Consider the following 8,002-nt stretch of genomic DNA (forward strand, 5'->3'; position numbering starts at 1 on the left):
ATTAAGCCCTAATCTCCTGCATCAAGGAGAAAAAAAAAATTTGTACACACCACCTCGTTTGTAAGAAAAATATCATCCACACCCATCTGCATAAGTGCGATTTTATGCACATTTCATGTTAATGCCAGACCTTTCAGATAGTCTAACTTGTAAAACACTTTGAGCAACATTTGTTGTAGCTACCACCAGTGGTGGAACAAATGTGAACAGGGCCTTGGTGCGATGAGCATAAACAGAGCACCCCTGAGTAGACTATAAAGCAGGTATGTGAAGCTGCATGCGTGGTCATCCATGCACTTGTGTTCTCACAGTACTTACTGTGAAATTAATAATCCCCTAAAAAAGATGGGGGAACACAGCAGCCTAATTGTCCCTTCCAATGTCCAAGAAATTCACCATGACAGCCTGTGACAGCGGGTTTGTCTGCCAGCAGCTTATTTCCTATCCAACTCCTAACATGGATTCTTTTTGCCTGTTAGTTGTTGCCAGGCTGTTATAGCTCTGCAGAGAGATAATGTACATGGCTTTAGCTTTGTTAAGGCAAGATGATAAGGCTTCGGCCTATACAGTTACCAGGTGCTAGGCAACTCAAAGACACGCTATCACCTCACTGCCTTCAATATGTGCCTACTAGAACATTTTGTGGAAGTGCGCATGTTTTTGTACTCTAACACAACAGAAATTGTACACATGGTGAAATTATCCAAATAATGTACATACAGGTTTGGTTTGTGGGTTCCTTTTTTAGAGCTCTTCAACACAAAGCCAGAGCTTCGACAGGATTCCCACAGTTTCCCAAGTCAGCTGAAGAAATAGGTGAAAGTTCAGATCCGGGTCTTGCTCCCTGTGCGCATGTTGAGGTTCACGAATGTGACACAATGCTCTATCGGCATGCCAGTCCTTGCCCCAGCTGACTGATAGAAAAACAAAAGCTCAACTTGTAAGCACTTGAAGGTTTAGGCGTTACCTGTAAACAGGTTGATTCCGACTTTAGAACTTTTGCAATCAAAACTTTGTTCTTTGTTTGGCACAGATTACTTGCTTCTTTTATTGGCTTTCGGAGTTTGAACAAATACAGATAACATTACAATTGGCCTGATGTCTGACATGGAAAAGTGTTTGCGGAAGTGTATTTTGAAACGAGACCATTTGGAAGGATGCCAAATGTAAAACGCTGCCCCCTCCTTTAAAGATGTTATGTAATACAAGTCCCCATGAATGTAACAGCACTGCATGTCCTTTTTGACCATGACGACCTTGTCATGTGTTTTGATTCCCCTGCTGTGTTCTGCAGCTTTTATTTTTGGTTCCTCTCCCTCTCCTTTCCTCTCTGGCCTCTCCGTTGCAGTACCGGCTGCTTGCATACGATAAGCATGTATCAAGTGTGGCAAGCTAGATGAGACATGAAGTGCATCAATCCATATCGAGGGCCTGCACACTACACCATTGTGAATGTCCAAAGGCAAAGGATTTGAATGCAAATAACATAAAGGCATACCATGTATCATAGACTTCATAATATATTGACTGGACACGGGCGCGTGGCCGATTAATAGGGGGTCTACTGTATGTCCGTCAAAGCTGACCGAGTGGGAACACAGACAAAGATCTTTTTTCGTTGAAAATTATTGTGGATAAATGCTTTAATCCCTGAATTCTTAATAGATATGGACGTAAAACAGTCTTGATTCTTGGTTAAAAGCAAAAAAACGGGCAGTTAGCATTTATTTTACGTAAATATGTCGAATGTGCTGCTAGTCTTTAAGCCACTGTGGCGCCGCCTTATCACAACAAAGAGCTTTTTACATTGAAAATTCTTGTGAATAAATTCTTAAATTCCTGAATTCTTTATAGATATGGACGTAAAACAGTCTCAATTCTTGGTTAAAAGCAAAAAACAGACAGTTTGCACTTATTTTACATAAATATTGCGAATTATCACGCCAATGCCGTAGCGGTTAATTTCTCCCATTGATTTTTTTTCACAACGTTTCAAAAATCATGCATGGCACGAAAAATATAATAATTTCCACAAATCCTCGAACAAATCACTTCTGAGACAATCATTCCTGTTTGTATGCGGTACAGCTTTCGTACTTTTTCAAACTAAATCCAGCATTGGATCGTTGCATGTGTTTGAGAATAACTGTGACCGACTTCGACCGACTGAAGCGGAATGTAGGACGGCCCACTACTTGAAGGCGTGGCGCAGTGTCTGGAGAATGTGTCCCGTCAATATGATTATGAAGTCCATGCATGTACTAGTATATAGTAAGTTTATACATTCCAGATCAAATGTCAATTTTTTTCTGATCTAAAAACTACAAGACCAAGGTAAATCATTTCCAATTTTTCATCCATTAATTTGCCAATCATGAATACCATGTGCAACTAAATTATATTTTAAAAAATCCTTTCAGAAGCAGAAGCATGAAGGTTTTGTGCTTTTATTTTTCACCAACTGTTCCAACTTAATGATGGCTCAGGTCCAGCTGAAGAAAAAGTGCCGTGATTCCAAAGGGTATGTTGGGTGCATACACAACTACTCATCTTCCAAAAAACACCAGACTTACACTGAAATATGGTAGTCACAGCTGCTTTTCTTCAGCTTGAATTGAGCCCTTAGACAAGCTGGAAGGAATTGTGAACTGTTTAAGATCATGTTCAATGTTAGTACTAAACTATAAGGCATTGGCTTGTATGAAAAAATAAATGTCAGGAAATCCCTAAAAGGGCAGCCAAACTTCAGAGATAGTACACATTTGTACAACAACTTTTACAAAGGTTTTGAAATTAGATACTGTACCCAAAATTTGAACAGGCACAGGCTTAAAAAAAAAAAAAAAATCAGCTGTACGACACACGAAATGAGCACATAACACATAACTAATGTTCATTGAAATATGATACACAAAGGTGAACCTTGAGAGGGTTTATCTGTTTTACACCTAGTTTTTGCTTTGAGTAAATATCCAGCAGACGCAATGCACTGCTGTAGGTATCGAGTTATATTCCGTTTATTTGTAAAGGTTATCCTCAACTGCACTTCGTGGTCCCAAGATAACCCTTAAATACACATAATACTTAGCCAGCTCAGACTCCACATGATAGCTTTCTGTCTTCCGTCCAAATTACACAACGCAACTTATATCAGGCAAGTACGCTCTTCCCATATCTGGGAGATTCCCTCTCAGTTCATTTAGCAAACAGAAGGGGAGAGAAGGAAATGTCTCAGCTTCTTCTTCTCACCTTCTCTCCTTTCCTTCTATATATCCCACCAGAGCTCTCTAAAAGCCCCAATGGATCTATTCAGTCTGGCCCTACAAGGCTAGCGCAGACAGTGTCTGAAGGTGTCCTTGGCAAAGGGGAGCTGATAAACACGGCAAAAAGTGAGGACAGGCTGTTCCCCTGAGGGATAGTATATAAAAAAATCAGCTAAGGGTTATCTTGAATTCCTGAATGGAGGATAAATAAAAATTGGGCTCTGAGGATTGATGTGTGTTGATTTTAAATTTTTACTGTTTGTTTTTAATTCTATGAATGGCCAAGCGCCTTTTTAATTGTCAGAGATTTTAACCCTCCATAACTCTAACAGCGCTCTTCGTTCTACTGGCCAGCTTCTTCTGCGAGTTCTAAGGTCGAGACTTAAACAGCGGGGTGACAGATCTTTTTCAATTGCTGCCCACAGGTTGTGGAATAGCCTGCCCCCTGAAATCGGCACCAGTACGAATCGAGGCCTTTTAAAATCGCGGTTAAAAACCAACTTTTTTAGACACGCCTTTTCTCCACACTCGGGTAGCCTGGTTTTATTTCTTAAGGGCTTTAATGTTTTTGGATTTTATTTATTTTATTGTTTTATTTGTTGTTTTGACTTTTATCGTGATGCATTGTTTTTTTTCTTAATGTCATTGTATAATACTCTACTGCGGTTTATTTTCGCTGTCGTAAAGCACTTTGAGGACCTTTTGGGTTTTTGAATAGGGAGATAGAAATAAAGTTGATATGATTTTGTATATATCCCTAGAATACACCAACCTAATTTCAATGTGTTCCATCTACAAATAATGGAGGAATAGCTCAAAGTGATAGCAAGTGAAGCAAGGTTAAAGTTCAGGCAAACTAAGCAATAAACAACTTTTTTTCCTTCCGTCTTATACTGCCTGCCTGGCTGTGACAGTTGGTGCATATTCCTCTCAATGAACATTACATTACAGATGGTAGTTGGGGATGTAGCTCAGTGGTAGAGCGCATGCTTTGCATGTATGAGGCCCCGGGTTCAATCCCCGGCATCTCCATGCATGTATCTTTTCATAAATCCATCTTCATTTGCAGTATACAGTATAGACAACTTTCCCGAGCGAAACATTGGCAGAGCAATCTTGGAAAATTTCTGCACCGAACTTCCGGTTGAGAAAGAATGACATGAATTGAAGTTGAAGTAAGCAGCATCTTGAGAAACGGCAAAATCAAACCAGAGGAAAACCACGGAATCTCCCTAAATGGATTCAGCATGACGTAGTTGAGACTCAGAGACTTTCTGTTCTGTGTGTGACCTCCTAGAAGCGCCGATGTGGTTTGAAGTGGAATGTTTTGAGCAGCTTCAAAGCGCAGGTGTGTAACTACCTCGCCATATGCCTTAAATGGAAACCAGCTGCAGACAAGAAGTTATGGATGTGATTTTTAAACCTAAAGATATACCTAAAAGATTGTATGATTGTTCTTATCACTTCGTTAATCATTCATTGGACAAAATTATAACAACCTGTTTGCCTGTGTTAACGTGAGGTATAGATTGATACGCCAGCCACTTGTGTGACCGAAACGAGGTGAAATTACAAATACACACGGATTTTGTTATTACAAGGAAATACTACAAGGTATTTACATATAAACAAAAATAGTATGTCATTCTTTTTTTATTGCAGATATTGATCGCAATAAAACATTTCGACAACATGATTCCATTGCTTGTTTTGTTTAAAACATGCATGTGCATGTGCAAAACAGGTCAATAAATCACAATTTATAAAATAATTAGAAATATACCATACGAGAATGTGATATTTGACAGCAGAGCTCCGGAGCGGCTTAGGAGAGCCTTGCCAAACTTTCACCCAACATTACAGAGACCCTTGGTGGCATCCAAACAGGCTTTCTCCCGTTACCATCTCCCAGCCTCTCGGCCGACCCCGGGTGGAACGTATGTAGCCTTGATATATGTCCATCAACGTACAGTAAGTGTTTTTGTGAGGCACATCAACTTGTCTTCCCTTGCCTAACAGCATTTTCCACCTGTAAACAAACGAACAGAAAACTTGTAACACTTGCATTTATGTGTTGACATAATTGTGCCATCTACATGTACTGATTAGCGACAGGCTAGCAGCCACAGCAGTACAATAATTGTAGTAAATATTATGAGAGATCATCATAATTACAATCATCATCGTGATAACAACATCAAAGGCAACAAGTCGTTTCATGCGCACGTTTTTAGCTTTAGTATTTTTTGAGCACCGGACACATTAAAATTCAGGGATAGGAAGAACATACCTTCCACAACACAATGGCAATATGGCTACAAAAACGAGCTTGGTGCCACATCTGTCTTCATGAACATGCTGTCCTCCCCTGTCGTGATGATGGCAGATGGATGCAGTATTTCCAAATTGTCTTTTTTAAGGGATTTTGATGAGTAATGTTACTCCAGCACCACTGTTGTTTTGGATGGGGAAATTGTAAAACTGAAGTTACGAGCAGAAAGGCGGCAGTTAAGCGGAAGTACCGCGGAAACTTGTCTATACGCAGCGCACATATCCAAAGAGAATTCGTGTTAATTATTCTTTAAATGATTGATTGACAAACTCAGAACCATCTCTTTATTATTACCACTGATAAACATTCGGTTCTGTTCATAACTTTTATGGACAGAATATCTAGGCGCAGCTGAGGCGTTGAGGGGGTCCGCTTTGGTGGCTTCAGTATTGTTTATCTGCTTTTTGCAGATGACCGTGACCTTCAACTCTCACTGGAACGGTTCGCAGCCGAGTGTGAAGCGTTTGGGATGAGAATCCGCACCTCCAAATCCGAGACCATGGTCCTCAGTCGGGAAAAGGTGGAATGCCCTCTCCGGGTCAGGGATAAGGTCCTTCCCTAAGTGGAGGAGTTCAAGTATCTCGCTGTCTTATTCATGAGTGACGGAAAAATGGAACGGGAGATCGACAGGCGGATTGGTGCTGCGTCTGCAGTGATGCAGACAGAGCCGAAAGGCGAAGCTGTCTGTTTACAGGTCGATCTACGTTCCTACCCTCACCTATGGTCACGAGCTGTGGGTCGAGATCGAAATACCAAGATCCCGGATACAAGCGGCTGAAATTAGTTTCCTCCGTAGAGTGTCTGGGCTCTCCCTTCGAGATAAGGTGAGAAGCTCGGACATCCAGGAAGGGCTCGCAGTAGAGCCGCTGCTCCTCCGCATCGAGAGGAGCCAGATGAGGTGGCTTGGGCATCTGATCAGGATGCCTCAGGGACGTATCCCTGGTGAACTGTTTCGGGAACGTCCCACTGGAAAGAGGCCACGGGCCGCCCCAGGACGCGCTCCTGGCTGTCCTGGGAACGCCTTGGGATCCCCCAAGAAGCGCTGAATGAAGTGGCTGGGGAGAGGGATTTCTGGTCTTCCCTGCTGAAGCTGCTGCCTCCACGACCCGATCTCAGATAAGTGGGAGAAAATGTATGTGTATGTATGTATGATAAACATTCATAAGTTGCGCGAATTAAAAACGACACATCGAAATGATAGATTTGATAGGATGACATCTCGAGCAAGTTGCTACTTTGTTTTAAAATACAATTGTAGCCTATGGCTGGTTTCTTGTCATTAAAGCGCCGCTGTGGTCCACACTAAAAGCTGGTGCCCGAGCACATAATAATAATGATGATAATAATGATAATAATATTTCTATATTTTGTCACTTGCATATCATAATAGGAGGATCCTGTACAAAAATGTTTTGTTTTCTAAAAAGTAGTCACTGCCTCTATGTATTATAATAATAATTATTATTATTTCTGTATTATTATTGTCATTATTCTTATTTTAGCAAGTGCTCACTTAAGCAATTGAAAACTGAGCTTGTTTACTTGACGTTCTTATACTCTGATTATTTGCATATAACACAACAGAACAGCATATCTAAAATTTTGATCAATGATCATTCATTTATCTTTGGCTGCTCTCTTGCGGTTGGTTTGATATTTGTTTCTGTGGACGCAATATCCTATTAGAACGCTAGGTGGAACTAGATAGGCACACAATGAATATGCGGTAGAATTAATTTCAAGTCATTATTATTATTTTTTTTTAATCAATTGATTGGTCTTATCGCTTGTTTTTCTGATGTCCAAGGGTGTTGTCAAAATATAATACATTTAATAAAATGCCATTATTATTATTTGTTTTTTCTTAATCATGTTTCGCTGCCCTATCACCCCAATCTTGTTGACCAGCAACGGAACACATAGAAGACTAGCCCACGCTTTTATTTAAAGCCACAAATTGTAACAACATAATTGAGGTTGTAGATAGATAGGACTGACCACTAAATGACCTTTAATGGTGCCATATATTACATCATGGGGAGTGCTGTGGTTTAACAGTAGGGGTCTGCACAGATAACGCTTCTACACTAAAAAGACATACCAATGCGTTAAGATTAAGGTACGGGAGGCCATCAACATTCTACAATATTACTTTGTAAGTCATTCACAACAAAAATACATGTCATCACGTTCTTAAAAGGTCTTCCTCTGAGGACCATGATGAACTATGATGATGATAGCTGCTCCAGTGTGTAGCAATCAATATTCCTGTACACTGTTTGTTTTAGGACTCATGAAGTGGCAGAACAATGACCAAATAGCAAACATTGGTTCACGTCATTAATGAGCTGCTGATGGTTGACGTATTGAGAATAGGAGTGTGACAAAATATCAAAATGGTGATATA

The 8,002-nt window shown here is 40.4% G+C and overlaps 1 non-coding gene across 1 annotated transcript; it reads left to right on the plus strand.

Moving 5' to 3' along the window:
* The first annotated feature begins 4,223 nt into the window (after positions 1 to 4,223).
* Positions 4,224 to 4,295, plus strand: trnaa-ugc (transfer RNA alanine (anticodon UGC)). Its single transcript has one exon. It is a non-coding gene; the product is annotated as a tRNA-Ala (tRNA).
* The last annotated feature ends 3,707 nt before the right edge of the window (positions 4,296 to 8,002 follow it).

Source organism: Corythoichthys intestinalis, chromosome 2 (genome assembly GCF_030265065.1).
Source record: "Corythoichthys intestinalis isolate RoL2023-P3 chromosome 2, ASM3026506v1, whole genome shotgun sequence".
NCBI lineage: Eukaryota > Metazoa > Chordata > Actinopteri > Syngnathiformes > Syngnathidae > Corythoichthys > Corythoichthys intestinalis.